A 22,222-nucleotide genomic window follows, 5' to 3' on the forward strand; every position below is an offset into this window, starting at 1 on the left:
TCAAGAAATCAAATCGCACCTGAAGTGAGCCGATTATCTAAACACAAAGCCTAAATGCTATAATTCCTTAAGTGTTTCTGTCAGACCTTTCTTATACTTCTGCAAGATCTTGTCTCGTGTTCACGTTCCTACATTGAGTTTCTGCTTTGGAACTTCTGGTATTTATTACAGGCGCGCCCCCTCTCGAGGCACATCGGAAAGTGATAAAATGTAATTACTAAAATATAGAGTCAAAAAGGCTTTAATTTGTCATACATAAGACGTTAAAATGAAGAATATTTAACGTCTTGGATCTATAATTTATATTATAGATCCAAACATATTTTAAAGCTAAATGTAGAAACAAAAATCTTAAAAAGTTTTGAAAAATGATAAAATGTAGTTTATTGCTTGGTTTATTATATAAATAATTTGATTTTTTATCCTTCCGCTGATTGGCCAATCTGGTGATATGCATATATTTTTCCATCCAATCATTTGTCATCCTTATTCATGTTTCCATTTGCCTTCTAGATTTTTTTTTTTTTTTTAAGTTCGTCTGTTGAATTAGGTGAAATAAAAGAAAATACACTTATCTTCATTCTGTATACGGTTTTTGGGACATCTTATTTTACCAAATGTGGAACGAGGCCTTCGTCTCTATATTGATTTCTTCTTAACTGATTTTCGTGTGTTTACAAGGCAGGTAATGCAATGTTTTTTTTTTTTTTTTTTTTTTTTTTTTTTTTAAATCGTATCTATCTCTAGACTAGTGAGGACAAAAAAAAAAAAAAAAAAAAAAAAAGACCAACTACTGTAACTGATAGGTCAAAAACGGGGGAGGAATAAAGACCCAAAAGGGATGTGGAGAAGTTCGACAGAAAGAGCATGCAAGTAAACAAAACGTGAGAAATCTTGAAAGAGTGAGGCTGAAGAAGGTAGAAATGTGAAACCTTCCACCTTTAAGCTTAAGGTTCGTGTCCAAGCCTTTATTTCTTCATGGCCTTTTGGAACGTCTCAAGCAATCTCCACCCGTTTTGTATAGCCATAGCGCGCTACCAGGTCATTAGTCTCGCGTCGAACTCTAGACAGGTCTCTTCTGTTTAGCGAAATTTCCACGCGAGTCACTGCTCGATGACAATAATACTCACGTGCATTTAAAGAACCGCCACGTAAAGCATTATGGGTCTTGGAATCACCAGATGACTCTGTTTACGTTCCTAGAAGTCCGAGAGGCACTCTAGTCGCGAGTGTTATTCCGTAGACTAGCGCTCGGGTGACTGACGTTAGGGTAGACGGGGTTAACAACAGACTGTCCTTGACCAACGACCTCCCATCGCCACCTGGGTGCTGTGAGCATATACTGAGAGTGTGTGTGTGTGTGATATGTGATCTTGTAGGAGGGATCGGAGAATTCTTTAATGTTTACAGGTATTGTTTAGCACGTTCATGCGTCAAAATAGTGCAACTTGTACGACACTGCTCCCCCCAACTACCTTTCTGTATAACACCGTAGGGAGAGGAGATGCTGGATTATGTCTGCTCTCCAATGCCTATTGTCCATGTAATTTTTATTTTTTATTTTTTATTTCAGTTGCTAATAGAATGTGCTAGTATTTATTACTTATACTGTATCATGGTACCTTATGGAGCACATGCAATTCTCCGACTTGTCCTCTCTCTCTCTCAAGCTTTCGTAACTAAAATTCTAATTCTTATCTCGATCCCAACGAAATGTCCCCGCGATATTTCGCTGTGAACTTTCATTAAACCGCAGCATTTTTTTTCGCCAGATGGCGACACTGCACTAGTTGTTACAGCATTCTATCTCCTATTCATGTCAATACCAGACTAAGGACGAAACGTTACGCGATTTTTATGCTCCTATACGATCCGAGCAAATAAAATTTATCGATAAATGATCTCCTTTATAAAAATACCGAGAGCATTTCAAAGATGGATGAATTGATATTAACAATACTTGAAAGATAATAAATTTAGTTTAATCCTTTATCCAAGTGTAAGCAAACAAAGTTTGTGCCTGAATTATCTTCAGGACTGAGGCAACTCGTGGTAAAGATGAACCAAGCTCTGATCACTCATAATGCAAAGCACATCTCCTTGCGGACATGTATAATGCTATGCATTAAGGGAAGGGCCACTACCCAGACCGGTTTCGACCTTTATTGAGGTCTCGTCAGTGGGAGCCAGACCCAGTGGTGGTTTGGGTCTGGCTCCCGCTAACAAGATCTGGTCTGTAGAATTTACCGAGAACTCAAGAAGGTTGTAAGCCTAGAGGACGTTAGTACCGTCGGTGAGATTACGATTTTATTATTTTATTTATTTATTATTATTATTTTTTTTTTTTGCATAAATAAAATGAAACAATGCTCCGAACATTTCCGCTGCAAAACATGGAACTTTTCCAAGTTATTTCAAGCCTCCATAACTAGGGAAGTTATCAGATTTAAAGACACTCAAAAAGATCCATACACAGGATGGGATTCGAACCTACAGTCTGAAGAGCAAGTGAATTAACAACTGGGCCAACCATTCCGGCTCTGGTGTAGATATGAAGAAGAGAAAGACTATGAAATGCCAAACAGTCAATGCTGTGTTGCCACCTGCTGGTCTTCTTCTTTAGCAACATCTGCTCCAAGAGAGAAAAAAAAACAAAAACATGATGGGTTTGTACTAGAATATGAAGCTTATATATCAGTGGCGGCCAGTAAACATTTTAAGTGGGGGTGCTGCGTATACAAAAAAAAAAAAAAAAAAAAAAAAAAAAAAACACTTTTTTTTCCTAATCAGTAATAAATTTATTAATAAATTTATTACTGATTATTAATTAATTTATTAATAAATTTACATATTAAAAATTGCTTTATTAAAAATATTTCATCACCACGAACAAACACCAATAATAAAAGTTTCGTATCAATAGCAGTGACAAGTGCAAACGAATATCGGCGTTAGATCGCAGTGCATTTGTTTTGTGTGTAATGATAATTGAAAAAATATAATTATTTTCATATTTTCAACAGTGAAACTCGTCATAATTCAGCCTTGTATCTTATTTATTTATAATAAATAAATAATTATATGTTATTTTAACAAAATAAAATAAGATTTACAAAAAAATAGTTCACCAAGAACACGCGCCAATAATAAACGTTTCATATCCCACAGAAATAAGGCGCGTAAACATACTAAAAATACACTGCCGCTTGAGCAGTTACAGTTGGGAATGACGTAACCGTGCAATGACAAGCGCAAACTATTGGCGTTAGATCGCAGTGCATTTGTTTCGTAATCTAAAGCGTTAATCGAACGATTCCAATTATTAACTATTCAATCCATGTCGAGACATAAGCTGTAACCTTTAACATGTTGTATTGCATTTATATAATGGTGTAAGCATTATTATTTATAAACACCAACAAAATTTAATTTTTTCATCTTTTCCTTGGGGGTGCTGCAGCGTCGCAGTGCTTACGTACGGGCCGCCATACTGACATACTAATATATATATAAATGCTAGTCTCGACTTTGATTTCAACTGGTACTTTTTTTAAAGACATGGAAAAATTTGCACGTGTGTTGTCTCCTGTTTACCGGTGGAGTCCATCTCGGGTAGTTTATTAGTAATAACTAATTACAGTCATTGTTATTCACTTAATTACACCGTTAAAAACAGCTAAATGTCCATTCAGACTTCTTGAAGAAGTTTTATGACGTTTAGACTTAAGTTGGGAAAAATGATGTACTTATTAACATGTTAATGGTTGAGGTCGATATTGCTTACAATAGACGAAATTTAAAAAAAATTAGGCAGATTTTCAAAAATTTATTTGATTATTATCATAAATTATAATGTAAATTAAATATATTTTCTTCTAACTCAAAATTAAAAAATAATTATTTTAAGAATTCTTATTTTAAACATTAAAAATAGTATAAACCTTTCATTATCTTATATTATAATATTACAATAAAGTTGTTAATGACGTTTTCACCAACAGTCTGCATGTGCAAAAGCATCTAAAGCCATAGCTCAGATTTACCCGCTAATTAATAGAAATAGCAAGCTCAGCAACAGAATCAAATTGCAACTTTACCAGATGACGATTCGTCCCATAATCACCTATGCCTCTCCAGCCTGGAGCCACACCTCTAACGCTAACATTATCAAGATTCAGCGTGTGCAGAACAAGTGCTTGAGAATGATTCTGAACGCCCCGTGGTATGTTAGAAACAGCCAGCTCCATAGAGACACAAATATTCCATATATTCTCTCTTATCTACAATCCTTAGCTTCCAAGTTTTTTCTAAAGACGTCCACACACCCCAATGATTTGATTCAACAAGCTGCAGCATATGAGCCAACGGACATATTCAAATATAGAAGACCAAAAACTATATTAGCCTCCTATAACGATGCATAATCTCCATGCCCATTCAGGGCGAGCAAACTGCTCGTAAATTTTACCCTCACTGTAACCACGACAGATAGCGGGGAATATGAAAAGCATCTTGCTTCACCCTTAAAGACATAAATGTCAATTGTCAATTGTCAATTTCACCAACATGATCAAAGATAGCGCTCATTGTTCTCACAATGTTAAAAGCAGCTAAATGTTTTTAAAAACAGCTAAAAAATAAATCATTGTTCTCACAATGTTAAAACAGCTAAATAAATATGAGCATTGATTGATATTACTCATATTAAAATTAAAATCACTTGGAAATCTGAGAGAGTGATATTTTAGGTCACAGTTTTTGTAATACTCGGAACGAACTATCTAAAAAAGGTTGTTCATTGGTATATTTTCCGAAAGAGATAATGATAATATTGCTCATATAATTTTATACAATCAAAGCTATTTATTACCCACCAGAGGCGTAGCTGGAGAGGGCAGTCCGCCTCCAGCTACGCCTCTTGTGGATAATAAATTCGAAAATACAGTCTCGAGAACTCAGTTACAACTATTGTAATACTACAGCGAATTTTTTACAATTGCTGTAAGTGTTGCTACTTGTGAGAGGATTTTTTTCTAAATAAAATTGATTAAGAATTACCTACATTACTATGAAATAGACTTCGCCAATGTCATCGACGATTTTGCTAACAAAAAAGCAAGAAAAATAACATTTTAGAATGTTGAAATTAAAGTTTTACTTCAAAATAAACATACTGTTTTAATTTATTTCCCTATACGTCGTTTGACTCTTTGTAGTATTTTTGGTATGTATTGAGAGGGGAGGCAAACTCAGGAAATATAGACGCAAACTATGACGCTATTATTTAAGTGCAGATGGAACCAACGAATGGGATAATTTTATTCTATAATCCACTAAAAGGTGCCATGCAAACGTATTCTCTCTTATCTTATTATAGGCCACATCTGTCTTTTTGTTGTGGCAGCCATATTGTTGTTACCCTCATTTTGAAGTTTTATTTTTTCTAAAAAAGTACTCAACTATGTATTTAGACACTCTTAGAGGAGATTTATTTTTATAAATAATACTTTCTACCTACTCCAGTGAGTTCAGAATCAAATTCCGCTTTGGAATGGTGGGAAGACCATTTTAAAAATACGGGATATTTTGGAAATCAGCAGATCAGAATTAATATTCCAAAAATCCACGAATGTAAGAATAAAATAATAATAATAATAATAATAATAACCAGTTCTCGATTTTATTCCACAGTTGGGTTAGCAATTGATAGTTTCTTATCCTAGCATGTCTAAAGTCTTCTGCAGATGGCATCAGAAAGCTATTTAACCAGGGATTGTCCAGTACCCGTATGTGGTCATTAACGAATGTACTCAAATGTGTGTCAATCCAGTTGTGGGTAAGTCTTGACCATAAGGCCCGGGCTTGACCAATTAAAACTTTTCCCAACAGACTGTATAACACGCAGATTGCAGAGAATATTATAGCGTAGCGACTTCTCTTGGTATCGATATGAAGTTAACAAATAATGAAAGTGAAAAGGGATGATTTGTATCCCTCTTCATCATAATGACCAAAATGACATGAGCAGATATCTAGAATAAACAGAAAAGGTGAAAGAAGTGATAGGAACTCTCCAAATGACGTTTAGCTTAAAGCACGCATTGGGAAAAACCATCTTCACTCCGAAAGTAATTCTACAAACAATAGCAGTGACGAAGCAATTTAAATCTACTTGCCCCACTCGGACTTGAATCCTTTCTCACTAGATTTATACGAATTTCATTAAACAAGTATCCGACATGAGAGACACTTACTAAAGGAATAAAAGCAATGGAAGGAAATTCAACCTACATATTTTCCGTCAGATGACTCAGACTGTGATCCTTTACCTATAAAGATGGAGATTCACACCTCCATTCCCTCTCGATCTTTCCTAATGATAACGATATAAAAGAATAAATAAATAAATAAAACACTACGAAGTAGTGTTTTATTTATTTATTTATTCTTATTTACAGAATATAAATTAGTTCCGGAAGTCCAATAATTCATCTAAAAAGAATGACTTTTTAATAACAGAATTGTCTTTATCCAAACGATGTTCATTTTACAAAACTAGAACAAATTAAAGATTTTGGGAAAAAAAAAAAAAAAAGACTACAACCAGACTGGAGTTTTGGAAGTAGCAATGTGAAAGAAGTTGCGATCCGTACTGGTTCGATATTTTCAGGGAACGTGCATGTCACCCCCCCCCCCCCCAGGGATTCAATAGAATACAGCACTATTAGTCTCTACTGAGAATCGCCATATCAAGATAACTCTCTGTACTCCTACGGCACAGTTTTATTATTATTTTTTTTTTCTTTACATACTCGAGAACATGCGGGTGGATAAAGCTGAGAGCCTGTAACTGTCTGTTTCGACGTTGGCTGAAAAACCCCGGATTCGATTCCCGTCTAGGACGCAAAGACCTTTAAAAGGATTTTTCAATCGAAAGTAAATTAGCCGCTCTCATAAGGATGTAAACAAAGTCTTTTTTTTTGCGGAAACTGAATTTATTTACTTCATACAGAAAAAACAAGAAAAAGCTACGGGGGGGGTAGATTATCGTTAATATCATGAATCCCAATACTGTTCTTTTTTGTGGATTAAGGAGAAATTACGCCCACTTGTTACCTTTATTATGAAGTTTTTTTTTTTAAGTATGAATTTTTAGTTATCAACACTTAAAATAATATTTTGTTCCGACCTCTGCTGACCTAAACATACCTCAATTGCTTCCTCGGGATTTAACGAAGTAGATGTCAGCATATCGCAGTCATCCTAACCATACACTTGCAAAATTCTGGTTTAGTACTCGTTCAAAATCTTCGTTGGAGCCACTTTAAACAGTTATTCCATCTTCGTTGTACAACTGCATGTTATACGTGGTGAGAGAATTGAACATCCACAAGATTTGCTCATCCTTAAGCAGTCTAGTTGTACAAACTTTTTTTTTTTTTTTTTTTTTTTTTTTTTGTTAATAAGAAAGACTACAAGTATTTTTCAGCAGACAAAAATATAGCGTTGGAAAAATCTCTAGCAACAAGAGATATACCCATACCGAGTAGTTCTTAATTTTCAAATTTGCCATTGTGTTATCAAACAGTCTTGTTATTTGACTGTCTAATCTCTAATGTAAGACACGAGTTGCCATTGAAACAATAAATTACTTTTTATATTAGTGCTATTTATCATCGCTATGTGTGAGAAAATAGTAGGGACCTTGTGCGTACCACAACTTTCCATCTTCCGATAAGTCTAAATAACTCGGTTGTTTACCATTACTGGGTTCAGGTTTCATGTATGAAAATCATGAAATCTTCATGGTGTACTCAACAGCGCTCACGTTTCTTCGTTTTTTTTCCATCTAAAGTGGCAAGGTACAAAACCTGAACGTTACACATTTCGATGCAAACAAATGCCAAAACAATTCTAATGCTTTCTTTAGAATAATGAAGTGAGTCTTAAGATGTAAACTTTTTGGTAAAGCAACTTCCAGAATCAAATTCTTAACTTTAATTAATGCAAGTTTCTTAAATGAAAACCAGCTTAGTTAAATAAGCTAATAACCTACCTTTCTCAAAGACAGCTATTCATGTACAGTCAATGACCAGCAGTAAAATTCCAGACCCAGCTGGACGTACTCCTTACAAACTAATTGCAATGTCAGACAGGATTCATTCTCTAGTTGAGACTTTTAGGTGAAGTTAGTCACTTGGAATATCGTATTAAAAATAATGTCAATAAAAGAGCTGTTTATATAATAAGTAGTATAAATCAAAAGATAAACTGAAAGGGATTTTTAATTATTAATAACAGATGATGAGGAATAGAGTTGGAATATATAATAATACTACTAATAATAATTAATCACAAGTAGATTGTTATTTGAGAACAGCAAACTGTCTGTAAGTATAATAATATATCAGATGTTTGAATATATATAATAACAAGGTCCTATTCGACAAAAGTGAAGTGCATTGAATTCATTTTCCAAACAAACCATAGGTTTCCTTTTGATCCAACTTCTCCGTCTACGCTACTGACGAAGGCATTCACTTCTAAGAATGGCTGCAAGCGAAGTATAATAAAAAAGAATGGTCCAATTAGCGTAACATGTCGATGACATTTTAGAAAAATAGGAGGCTTGTCTTTTATGTTTCTTTCTGCATTCTCCGAACCATTCTCTAACGAAGCTAAACAGTGATCTGTGGAACTACCCCTTAATTTCGTAATAACGCGGTGTATTTCGTTCCCATTACTAGAAACAACACCTCCCATATTCTTGAGGAGTGCCATAAGCTTGCTAATATCTGCTCGGTGGCTTTTCAACTTACTAATAGCCAGGTGTTTAAGCAGAAATGATAATTGTCTCCATAACAACTGTGGTTAGGCTTAATAATTACCGTGGCCTTTTGTGGTATTTTTTGTATTCTTTTTTTTGTGCTCTCATAAAAATAAATGCAATACTTCGTCAGGTGCAGTTTGCAATTAGTACTTAAAACCTATCAACCGCAACCCATTCACATGGAGAGAGCGGAAAAATAAATAAAAAATTAGGCGTAGAGGGGAAAGTAGGGGAAGATGCAATAGCACGTGAGCAGAATAAGAACAGGCACCTCCTCCTGACTCGGGAGCCTTTTATCGAATGTACTCGTTCTCAGGCCTTGATAGGTCAAGTCCTGGCCTGTCGGCGGGGTTACCTGCCAAGGTCACCGACGCTTTCTCTGCGTTCTCTTCTTTTAAGTCCAATCAGGGTTAGTGTCTCGATCCCGGCAGATTATAGACTGGTTCTTCAGTCGCTCCAATCCCGATGATTACAGTCGGAGAAGCTGCTGTAGCGTCTCTCACTTACCACAAAACCCCAAGACGTCACTCCCTCGTTCTACCCTTTGCTTCCCAAGAGACGGTACTTTACCGTTTTTGAGTGTGCGTGATCTACACTACCCTACTTTGGTTGCGCCACCTAGTGTCATGTGATCGAATCAGAGATAAGAAAATTCCCAGTAAAGTCTTTACCGTTCTTTTTAAAAAAGATAAATTCTGTAATCTTTACAGCACGCAGTTGATTTAGAGAAAGTTTGTATTTTCAGCGTGATTCATATGTGCAGTCTTATGAAGACACATAATCCACCGTCTTTTTCTTTTCGACGAATTGTTTTCCCTAAGAAAATTATCCCATCGTAATGGGGTCAGAGGTGACCATTCAGAAACGCTTGTTGGAAACAAATGCCCGTCTGTTTGCACATAATTCTTTCTGACACTCCACCTCCAACTCACTGACGGGAATTGGAAGTATCAGTCAGTACCCGAACGATTAGAGACGATTTTGATAACCTGGTGTGACACGACCACCTTGACTGTGGTTGTCAGTTCACAAAAAGTATTTTTCTCCAACTCATTCGCTTTTAAGATTTGTTTTTCTTTTTCTTCTAGCATTGGATCAACATAAAGACATTCATATTTAAACAAATGATGGTTGAAAAGCTGAATCAAGAGTTGTATAATTATTTTGTTAACAATAGTTCAAATAATTAACATAAATGGCATATCCCGTGCAGCTTTCACCAGTTCTCATTACCGACAGTAGTACTCCATCAATATTAAATTTAATGTTTTGAGGAACTAATTGGTCTCGATTTTCTTGAGTGATACCAAAATATTTGACATTTCTTATATATTTATATATATATTTATAATTTATTAATATTAATTAAAATTTTATTAATATTTATATTAATTTATAAATAAACATATATATATAAATTATTTACTTACAACTGTGAGTTGTTTTCTTGATTTTTATTCTTCATAATTTTCTGATAGTTTTCTTCGTCGTTTCATAATTACTATAAAAAAAAAATCACTTTCTTTCACCATTAGTCTTTTATCCTCTACTAATTGTTTCCGGTTAGGGAAAACCAGACAAATATTTTCTTGACGATTAGATGACCTTAAAATCCTTTATCTGACATGATCTACGAATTAAAAGAAAAAATAAAATAAATTTATAAATAACTAAACAAATTGACGAACTGAAATGTACTCAAAGTCTACCTTGATAATGACTAAAGTGTAATAATACTAAAGGTTATTCTTAAGCATCTTCAAAGCACTCCTCAATTTCGTTTTAAGTTGGTATTGCAGTCGCAATTAATGACAACTCCTATTACTTGTTATTCGTCAAGTCAAGAGAAAGATCGTTAACTAAAATGTTGAGCAGAATTAAAAAAAAAAAAAAATGCTAAAATATAAATCTCTTGTTCAAATAAAATATCTCCAACCAGTGGATGATGTTCTCTTCATAATCTGTGCTAGAGGTAAAATAATATATACGCAAATATATGTCGAATGTATTATTATTATTATAGCCATCTCATCTGCCACCAAATCAGAATATGCTATTTGACTTCATACAATAAGTACAAGATTAAAATTCTGCTTCATTTAACAATTTCAAAGAGTTTAAATACCAATATAAATTTAATGCTATGTTTTATGATTAAGGATTGTTTACTGTTTTTTTTGGTTCGAGTTTTCGCATTATTATTTTCTTCCTTGCCCTTTTAGTGTTTCTTCTACGTGTGAGACACCTCTGCCATTCCTGTATTCAACCGCTCTTAAAGCAATACAGAATCCATTGAATTCTAATCAGTACGTACCCCTCTAACCCATCCCTACGTGTCCCTCTGATTTAATTGATGATTGTAATTAGTATAGATTTTGTCACTATAGATCCTGAGGGAATCTTTTGGTTTTATGAGTCCATCCGTGAGTCGATGACATGTTTGACAACTATTCTGTCAGATTTAGCTCGATGGAACTCCATGTATGATTTTTTTTTTTTTTTTTTTTTTTTTTGATAGTGCGTTTTATTGCCTCTTAACTTTCGCAGTTTGACCGAAAGTTACCTTGGTGTCACTGCACTCGCGCCTGTTCTAAATTTATTTATTGAAGAATAATGTATAATAGCAGTATACTATGGAATTGATTCATACAAAGTTTGCATTTTGAGATATTTCTCATCAAAGTTGAAAATATTTTAAGCTGCAAGCAGAATTTGAGTTATCCACTCGCATAAGGTGGTGCAAGATTTTTCATCCTCTCTGTTCTCATAGCCTTAATTGCATCGGCAACAATTCCCAAGAACACCAACCATTGATCTGCAGATAAGTTAGATGAACTGAAATACGAATCCAGAAGAGTTTTTCTACCCCCCCCAGTTTTGACGTAGAAAGTCCATGTTTTGTTCTTAATGTCCTTATTATCTCTGTTGTGGTGTGCCGTGGCCAAACCACAACACGTGCAATTTGCTGATATAGTACACTTGATCGCAATTCAAAATAAACACAACTACTGGTTGGAGCATTCTTACCTTGAATACTGGATGATAGGCTATTATGAAAAGCTAAGTACGTTGCCTACAGACAAACCTGGAAATGTGATTAACTAGGAGAATCAAAATAGTCGGAATGCCAACATATTTTCTAAAAAAAAAAAAAAAAAAAAAAAAAAAAGATATTTGTTCTCTGTGCTAGAGAAATCCATATCGGGAAAGATCCCATCACCGAGCAGCAAAAGATAAGTTGTAACTGATCTGAAAATAAAAAAATAAAAAGGATGAACATTGTGTGTAGCATTGCACGCCATTACCTCGCTGATGGTAGCACAGAATTTTATTTTTATCACCCAGTCTAATTATTACACACACACACACACACAAAAAAAAAAAAAATTTGCAACCTCCCAAATTCTATTGTGGACGAATATCCAATGATACAGCTGAGATGATAGTCCCATTTGGTGGAGTTCCATGCATTACAATAGATAAGATCCATATTTGTAGATGCAATTGCATTTCTTGCTGCAAAATGTTCTCCCTTTGGTTGGGAAATTGGGAAGAGGTAGGCAGAAATGATTGTGAAGCTGAGGGCACAGATAGATATCTCTGGTGCCCTCTGGCTGCTAATGATGGAGTTACCAAAGTCATCTCTTTTTTTGCTATCTAAATGATAAAGTGCAATCATGACTGAAAGATGCAATTATCTAAGGCATACGGGAACTTAATCTTGAACTTAATTACATTTTGCCCTTAGGGAAAAGAAGCAGCAATTTAATAGCCTTCAGCTTTCCGTGTGTGTTTTCTTTTTTCGTTTTTTTTTTTTTCTCTTTATCGCTTTCGTCTGTCCTTATTCATTCATCTCTCTATCTGTTGTCGTATTTTTGTTATTCATCAGTTTTATATGAAATGGTTTTCTAACTTGTAAAATAATGCATCAAAACATAATGTATCCATCAAACAAAACGCAGTACCTCCAAGCCTTAAAAAGGCTTTCTACAAGAAAACTAAAATTTTTCAGCAAGGAATTGCTATACAAGATGTGAAGTTGAATATTTCTCTGCCTCCAAGGAGACACTTTTTTTTTTTTTTTTGTAGAAAATCCTATTTTCATTCCTCAAGTCAGCCGAAGAACACAAACAATTAATACATCATAATACACGGATTGCGTAGCCTTATTTGTTTGACATCATCTGAACAAACCAGTCTTAATCAATGAATCCTAAAAGGAAAGAGATTTGACTTCGATATGGTTTGCTTCGGAAGATAAAAAAAAAAAAAAGGTCTGGAAAATGTCTGGAAACAGCGTACTTGAAAGAAATGAATTTATGAAGCAAACCTCCACATCCTCTTTTCCGATGGTTTCAGATCTTTCGGATCATTTGTGTGCGAGTGTGTATGCGCGCGCAGAAAAACAGGGCTGTCATGCGATAATAACACTCCTCTTACAAATCGCGTGCATAGCTATTTCACAAAAAAAAAAAAAAAAAGACAGAAAAAAAGAAAAGAAAAAAAATCCCGTCTCCCTTCTTTCCTTGGGTTGACTTCAATTGGAGGAGGGGGGGGGGGGAAGAAGAAAAAAAACTTCAAAGCTTGAAACAACTGGTAGAAGATATATTTATATGTTGTAAATCACGACAGAATTATTCTGGAAGGAGAGAAGAGAAAAACATTCTTTGACCTCGCCGACGAGATACAATTTAAGCTATCTGCACCTGGTATTGGGCAGTCACGAAGAAATTGAAAAAAAAAAAAAAGGAAGAGAAGTATTAGAATTTGTACATACGATAATGAGATTGCTCAGGAATTTTTTTTATTTTATTTATTTTTTCATTAGAAGAGAGTCTAAATGATAAGTATACCGGGCTCAGTTAGAAAATGAAAACGTGCCAGGAGAAGCATGCATCTGTATACGTCAACAACTCGCTCTCATCTAATTAATCTCCCACTAAAGACCGTGCACTGAAACTAATCCTCTAATTTACAGGCAGAGGTCGCTGTCACATAAGATGCTACTACTACTGTCTGAGTCCAGATGCTTCTGAGAATTTAGCCTAAATACCTCTTTATAAGAACGTCGGTGGTGACTGATATCAACGATTAATGATTTTACAAACACGCCATCTATCGGAAGTGGAGATAACATCACGCGTGAATAACTTAAGAGCCATTCGAGATTACTTTTAACATAAATTAAATGGAAGCGAAAAGACAACCATGACTACGAGAATGCGAAATGGAAAGGGATTTACTTTCGTAGCAGCCATTTTCAGATATGCATATAAGATAATAAGAATGCAAGCTAATAATTTATAAAATATTTTTAAACATGATTTTATTTACTAAACACTGTAATGTAAATATAGTTTATTTATAAAATACACCATATTTCATATTACATAATCCTAACTTAAATTCAAAGTACCATGTTTATGATTGGAGTGGTTGTGGTATTGAAAAAAAATGTCTTTTTTAGGACTTCCAGGGTAACGAATGGCAATGCTGTAGCCAATGAAGTTTTAACTGAGGCTCGGCTATTGGCTATTGCAGTTACCCAGCCATGACTAGAACTTTTTAGCTCAATAACACTCCACCACACAGATTTTCTTCATTCAGATGACGGGATAAAGAGTGAAGGACTCAGTCCATCGCCCAGTTCTTTTAAGAACTTTAAAATAATTGGAGTTCCGGGGGTGGCGGTGATTAATAATACCCTTGGAGGGTAAATGGATGGCCATACTGTCGCCAATGAAGTCCTGACTGAGGCTCAGCTATCGGCTATTGCTGTTACCCTCCTGCCATGATCAGAGCTCTTATAGCTCAATAACACCCTATCCTCACACTGTCCGATACAGATAACGGGGAAGATGAAAAGCATCCTTGCTTCGCCCCTTTAAGCCAGTCCTTATAAGGACTATGAGGATAAGGATAATTGGAGTCCGGGGAATGAATACCTGATTACCGGAAAAGTCCTTTTTAGGGGCTTCCAGGGTAACAAATGGCAATGAAGTTTTAACTGAAGCTCGGCTATTGCCCTTACCCAGCCATGATTAGAGCTAAAAGCTCTAGTCATGGCTGGGTAAGGGCAATAGCCGAGTGTTATTGTGCAATTTTAGGTGTTATTGTGCAATTTTAGCACAATAACACCCAATCCACACAGATTTTCTTCATTCAGATGACGGGATAAAGAGTCAAGGACTGCCCATCGCCCAGTTCTTTTAAGAACTTTAAGATGTTTATAATTGGAAAGGATGATGATTAATGATGGGTATTGGCCGCTGGATTAATTCCATCCATTAGGGTAAGGTAATGGATGGCAATGCTGTTGCCAAAATGAAGTTCTAACTGAGGCTCGGCTATTGCTGTTACTCTCCTGCCATGATCAGAGCTCTAATAGCTCAATAACACCTTATCCCTACACTCTCCTCTACAGATAACGGGGAAGATGAAAAGCATTCTTGCTTCGCCCCTTTAAGCCGGTCCTTTTAAGGACTTAGTTTTGTACATGCTCAAGCTGGATTGGTCGGTTAAGATTGATTATTATAATTTACGATTATTTTGGCGAGAATTTCCAGAATTTAATGTTATGAGTTTTGTAATGCCAAACTCACCATTTGTCAAATTTTAATGGACTGTCCTCATTTTATGAATGAGCACACTCATTATTTTAGCCCTAGATTTTAAGATGTTTTTCCCAAAGGTATTTGTTCGTTGTAGTCTACTGCTTGATGGTAGACCACATCGGACTTGGGATATTATTGAGCCTTTGGTTCGTCCATTTTCAGCTGCTGGCAGTAAGTGTAAAACTTACCAGCTCAGTATAGTTATGGGACAGTGTCTTGTAGGAGCTTAATTGTTGTAATTGGACCTTTTGGGTTATTAATGAATTGGAATGAATGACATTAGCAAAGCATTTTCCAGCTACTTCAAGTAGGAAAGGTTTGAGCTTGGAGCCATAGTGCATTCATTGGTATTCTTGAGTGCGGTATTTGTTTTGGATTGTTTATGGTTTGAAAACGTTTCAATCAACCGTGTGACTCTGCAGGTGAACTATGTCCCAGGACTAGCCTTATCCGAATCTTGTATAGGAACAGCTTGAGTTCCAAGCTTAGCCCATCTGTTGGATGACGAATATAGCTATTGTTTTCAGTAGTAGACATGATCGACATGGGTCGTGAAGCGAAGGCTGTTATTTAGTTGTATTCCTAAGTATGTGGTTACTGATTGACATGGAATGGAGATACCAAACGTGACCACCGAGAGATACTCGTTTTCTTTGAACAGCCTTTCTGTCGATTCGTCATTGCTTGAACTACTGTTCTAGCTACAAGATTGCATTTTGCAGTTGTGGAATGAAGAAGACCAGAGGTGGTAGCAGAGAGTATCCCTACTGCGATTTGCGTTTAGACGATCTGATTCTTGAGGTTTCACTAGGAGTTTGCGCTCTTTTAGATAGGATTTAATTAGTGTGACCAGTCCTACTGAGAATTTGGTTTCCAAATTCTCAGTAGGATTGGTTGGGAACTCACTGTTGCTTTCTGTTTAGATTACTTACTTTTGGCGTCATTGACAAAAATACCCCACCCCCCTCCCCACCGTGGCGTTGGTGTCATTACGCTATTGAACATAGTCCTTGAACCTTGGGTTTTTGCTGATAAGGTGCATATCGCTTACAACAATTACCCCAGCGCTGTAGAGTGACAGAGACGAATCCTTATAGTCTGGCATTTTGTTTCCTAAACTGTTAGCATTCCAGAACAGTTTTTTTTGCTCCCCGAATTACGACTTCAACGTGTATTAACCATCGATTAGTGCAGTAAGGATTGTTTGTATATGCCTTGTAAACATATTTATGGAGTTCTGGCTGAAGTTTGTTTGCTAAACTCGATCGACACCTTGTCCAAGAGCACTTCGGCAAAGTCACTACTATTGTAACTTTACTGGATTTCGTTGGGTGATGTAGTTCGGGTTTTTCGGCTAGTTTTGACACCACCTTCGTGTTCGAGACGCTTGTTTAGGTGGTTTGCTTGCCTTTGGTGGAATTGCAGCATTTTCTGCAGGTGCCAACTGGGTTGATTTCGTTTTGCTGGTTTTTGGGTAAGCCAATTGCTGGTACCCTTTGTAATTAGCGCATTCTGGTTTTTTTTTTTTTTTTTTTTTTTTTTTTTTTCAGAAAGCTATTGCGTGATATGTACTCTGCATAGCAAGCGTGGTGAGTCACCGATTTTGAGAGCTAGTCACTGCTGTCCATTGCACCTTAGCTTTCATTATGGCTGGAGAAACTCTTTCGTTATAGTGGTTGGTTTCTCCGTCCATAAGGGATTTCCAATTTCGGTACATGTTGGTTCCGTTGTGCTCCTCTGCTGTTTCCTTGGTCGACTCTGAGACGGTTTGAGGATATGTAGATTGGAACTCAGGTCTGTTGTCTGTGTCGGTGATGGCCTTTCTTTGAAATTCATCTTGTAATCTGTTGGGGTATTTTCGGTTTAGAATGATTAATTTCTAAACAGGACGCTGATCGAATTGCAGGCTCTTCTACTAGGACCGTCCCTTTGAAGTTAGTAATATATAATATAATCATATAATCATAAATTTTAAGGGAAAGTGGCAAGATTACTGAGTGTAATCTGAAAAGACCAGATACTAAAATAATGAAATTAATAATGCAATTATCGTGTCAAAATTAATTGTACTATATTGATACAGAAAATTTATAGGTGTATGCTAATTTTTAAATTTTTTTAAAATAAAATGAATAAAACAAGTTTAAGCTTCCGGATTATATTAAGTTATATTATATTAATGAAAATTAAATAAAACTAATTTTATATTTGCAGTATAATAATGAGATATTAGAGTGAATAAGGCGAGAACAAACCAGTTTCGTATGCTTTAAGGTTACAACCTAAAACACGCTTCACTTGGTGCATTATAAATTGATAAGACGGTCGCTTTTTAAAGCAGAAATGCGGTTTCTTTAAATACCGCGAGAAAAATAAGAAAAATGAAAGATGAAAAAGTAAGTGAACTAAGGATTAGAATCGATGTATAATGGGGATGGAAGAGATTGGGGATCGAGATCTAGCTAAATCCCATTGATATCTTGCAGACATTCACGAACAATGTACGTCTGTCTGAAGGGTTTCCGGTATAATTGCAAAAAAGCTGCAGGCGTCGCTCTTTTTCACACATTTCCTGCTCAAAATCTGTTTTCTCTGCTGGCTTAGAAGTGATGCAACCTGAAGGATGTCGTTAATGTGTGCATATCACAATAATTCTGCCGTCTTCCCTGTGATTATCACTTAGCGATTTCTCACGGTTGGGGTTGGTGATGGAACGGTAATAACGAGGACACGTTTCTAAGGTCAAAATGGTTCGCTGAATCTGTTGACGTTGTAGAAAACCCTCGTTGCAAAACCTAACTCGACATGCATGAAAAACTGGTTACAACACAACTAACTTTGTCAGTTCAGGGACAGGAACTTAATTTCATTCTGTCTTCGTTTTTCTACTATCTTTCTTCTTCTTCTAGTTTGCTTCCACTCTTTCAAGTTTCTTATCTTCACCACTCTCTCTCATAACGCCATAACCTTGTGGGTATTTCTAAGCTGTCATAAAATTCAGGTTGTCTCATAGATCAATGAGGATCCATTGTGTTGGGGTGTGATGGAAAACATTATAAGGGAAAAAACAGTATAGAAATATGTTTCTATGGCATTTTTTTTTTCTAATAGCAATAACTGCTGTAGTGAACAACGGTTACAGATAGAGACAATTATGATACGACAACTAGGGCACCTCTAACGGAAGGAAAATCCCATTTTTTGCATGCCGAAAATGATGCTATCCTGATTTGCAACTGGTAAATGTTACATTACATGCCAACAGTATAAGCACACGCCTATAAGTGTCTTGTATCTGATATGTGATCTGAATCCCGATCTTTCCAATCAAGTGACGTACTTCCGACTACGCCACAGAGGTGTTGTAGTCGGAAGGGACTGATGGATGTCAACAAAATACGTTTGATATCGTTCTTAATGTCAATGTTTTCAATAACGAAGTATGGAAATATTAAATAAACAAAGAATGCTCATAATGCTCATGGTAAGACAATGTGCAAGAAGCAGGATATGTCTTGTCCCTTTTGACGACTGTTCATTTAAAATTTCTGGACACTCTTTATACTGTAAGCATCAAGAATGTCTGATAGCATTCTTGAGATTATTATAATGAGTAATATAATGATCTAACATCCAAACTATACGGTGTTAACATTATCTTAACACTATTTCGGACAGAAAACCAACTCACATCATCCATTCTCAGGAATGCCCTTTCTCAATTTGGATGATGCTATGAATTAACCCATAATTTATTAATTGCGCCAAATATAATAATAAATTGACCGAATCTTTGTTAATTTAGTTTTAATTTTAAACTTCTCAGACAACATGCGTGTTCAAAACACGTGAACGAATAAAGCGACGGATGATGTCAAGTATTTTGCCCAAAATTGCCTGTTTATCCCTTTTGTAATGCATAGCTCTCCAGTTACATACAGCGAAATATAATCTGTCATCCTGGACCACCCTGTCCTAAGGCATCAAAATTGAACGGTGATAAATTATTGGTTATAGAAAGAATAATTGCAAACTATTATAAAAGAATAAGAGAGAGAGAGAGAGAGAGAGAAAGAAAGAAAGAAAAAAACATTTTGTTTTGAGGAGAATAAAAGACCATGTTGCTGTGTTTCTGTCCAGGCCGGCTGTGCACCCTCTAGGTTCATATTCCGTCATCACTGTGATTGTCAAGGGCTATCTTTGCAAAGCAATTTCAACACACACAATCATCTTCAATCGAATAAAGCCGGTATATCCACCCAACTTTTATTGGTAAGCATTATAGATTCAACATGGCTACCAAAACCTAAGTTTTAAGAAAGTCAAACATTTGTCGTTTATTAAACAGTGTACGCTATTTGTGGAACACTACCACTCATGTGTATTATGGGATGATGTACTCGTTTTGAATAAATAATACAGAAATATTACATCATTTACATTAATGTTTCAATTTCTCAACAGCTTTCAAATGGCTTTGAAAACCTTGGACACCGGCACTCTTAGAATTGCGTGCACCATATATGAGGGCACGTGTAATATATATATATATATATATATATATATATATATTTTTTTTTTTTTTTTTTTTCCCGAAATCACAATGATGATTGATTTAACTGATCGCTCTTATTACCTGACTTCTACTGTTATATCAGTGATGGAACGAAATACCTTATTTCTTCAACAAAAGCACATAATTGTCTAATGTTATCCCTCACAGCAAACACTACTGCCTCAGAGTCTGCGCGGTTAGCCTAGTGGCTTTGCGCTTCGGAACCATATGTGTCCTAGGTTCGATTCCCGCCAACGACGTGAGGAGCTCAAGGATCTTCGTCAGCCATAGCCAAGTTAGCCGATCTTGGGCGTGGACAGCAGGGTTTTTTCCGCCAGTTTATCTGGGGTTTTTCATCCCGTAAGCAGGCAAAAAGGTCCGAGGACACACATGGATTACAGTCAGGAATACTGACCCAGTCATAGGTCTGATTTGTCAGCCTATGCCGGTTCCGGAGCCCGGGTAAAATTTGGGGGGGGGGGACTAGATGGTACCGTGAACTCCCGTAAAAAGGGGGAACGCTGTATCATCACACGGAATTTATTTATTTATTTACTGCCTCAGAAGTTTTATGTACAAGTGACTGTTGACTTCACTTTTCGCTCAATAACAGTCGACTCTTAAAAAAATAAAAAATAAAAAAAAACATCATTGGCTGATTCAAGTTTAATATACGTTATTAAGGGTTCGAACTCAATACTAATGTTAGTCTTGTTCTGATCACATCGACCTGTTTCAGTATTCAGCAGTCACAGTTAGGCTATTAAGTCAGTAAACTGCTTGTGTTTGTTTCAAGGCTTAACTTGCGTATTTCGCAGAGGAAAGAACTGGAGCTTCCAGAGGAGGGACACCTTTTATATCCCTTAAAGAGGCCTTAAGTTTTTCTAGCCCCGTTTAGAAGGGAAGCTGAGGGTAAACCTTTCCAACCCCCGACTATGGCCACTTGATCAGTCACAGGATGTAAAAAATAAATGGATGTTTAATAATTAATCGGAAGGCCAATTCGAATCCTTTCGCCCCCCCCCCAATCAAATACTATATAACTTATTATCCAATTCCGAATAACAGCCATCATCTGCTGATATTGGAGGGTAAATAATTACGGATTGATTCGATATTACATTTTTTTTTAAAAAAAATTCGTGAGGTCGTGAATTTTTGTTAATCTCAAGGCAACCTGCTTGTCCTAGTAGATACATGTCTGGTCTCTTCAACCAACAGAGACTATGGGTTCAAAAGCTGCTGGTTTTGTGGCTTATTTAGGTGATGGTCTAACACCTATCTCACTGAAAACCTGAAGTGACTGGTAAAATGCATTTTTGGTCTCTAGGAAGGATTCCCTAAGCTTATCGAAGGCTCTAAGACACTGTCTAATGTAATAATGAAGTTTCAGTTGATACTGTTAAGCGAGGGGGGAAAAAAAATCAACTTTTCTAATAAGTATATATTCTTTGTCCTATTGTTATTCATACGTAAAGGAAAACACTATCGCTCATTACTATTTTCGCAGAACCCAGAACGATGCTGTTTTGATGGGTGAAGCATAAATGCTTTTCATATTCCCCTCCATCTGAAAAGGTAAGTTCTTTGGGTGGAGAATTATTGAGCTTTAAGCTCGCCCTGAAAGGTCAATGAGATTAACTGTGTTCAGCTGAGCATAGAATTTATTTGGGTCTCTTGTATTTGCAGAAATCTGCTTCATTATAGTCTGAAGCTTGCTTGATCAGTGGGTTCGGATGATTAATTGTCTTGATGAAGAACTTTTCAGCTAGGTCGTGAAGGAGAGATGTGATGTAGGGAATGTTGACGTCTCTGTGAATTTGGGAGTTTCTGATAAACCACGGAGCATCCAAACTCATTCTCAGACATTTGTTCTGTATTCTCTGCAGCTTTTGAATATTTGTTTTCGAAGTATGACTCCACGCAGGAGAAGCGTAAGTGATGACTGGGCGTATTACCATCTTGTACATGAGCAGTTTGTTCTGAGTATCGAATTTACTTTTTCTGTTGATCATGGAGTACAGCTGCGCTATTGCTTTGGATGTCTTTGAACTTTGTTCTATATGGTTGGTGAATTGTAGTTTTTTATCCAGAATTACTCCGAGATATTTGACTGTATTCTGCCATGGGATTTTAACACCTAGTAAATGTATATCTTCCTTGATTTGAGGCTTTTTTCTAGTGAACAGTATGGCTGAGCTCTTCTGTGGATTAGTTTGAATT

The 22,222-nt window shown here is 36.1% G+C and overlaps 1 protein-coding gene across 3 annotated transcripts in view; it reads right to left on the reverse strand.

Annotated features, from left to right (window-relative positions):
• Positions 1-22,222, reverse strand: part of LOC150101102 (astacin-like metalloprotease toxin 1) — a 210,030-nt gene that overhangs the window by 59,438 nt on the left and 128,370 nt on the right. For all 3 annotated transcript variants that reach the window (XM_090401789.1, XM_090401791.1, XM_090401790.1), the window contains exon 2: positions 10,261-10,460. The gene's annotated coding sequence lies outside the window, so the exon portion shown is untranslated. The remainder of the gene's footprint in view (positions 1-10,260; positions 10,461-22,222) is intronic.

This window comes from Typopeltis vanoorti, chromosome 12 (assembly GCF_054136105.1).
Source record: "Typopeltis vanoorti isolate ZY-2024b chromosome 12, IOZ_Tvanoo_1.0, whole genome shotgun sequence".
NCBI classification, from domain to species: Eukaryota; Metazoa; Arthropoda; class Arachnida; order Uropygi; family Thelyphonidae; genus Typopeltis; species Typopeltis vanoorti.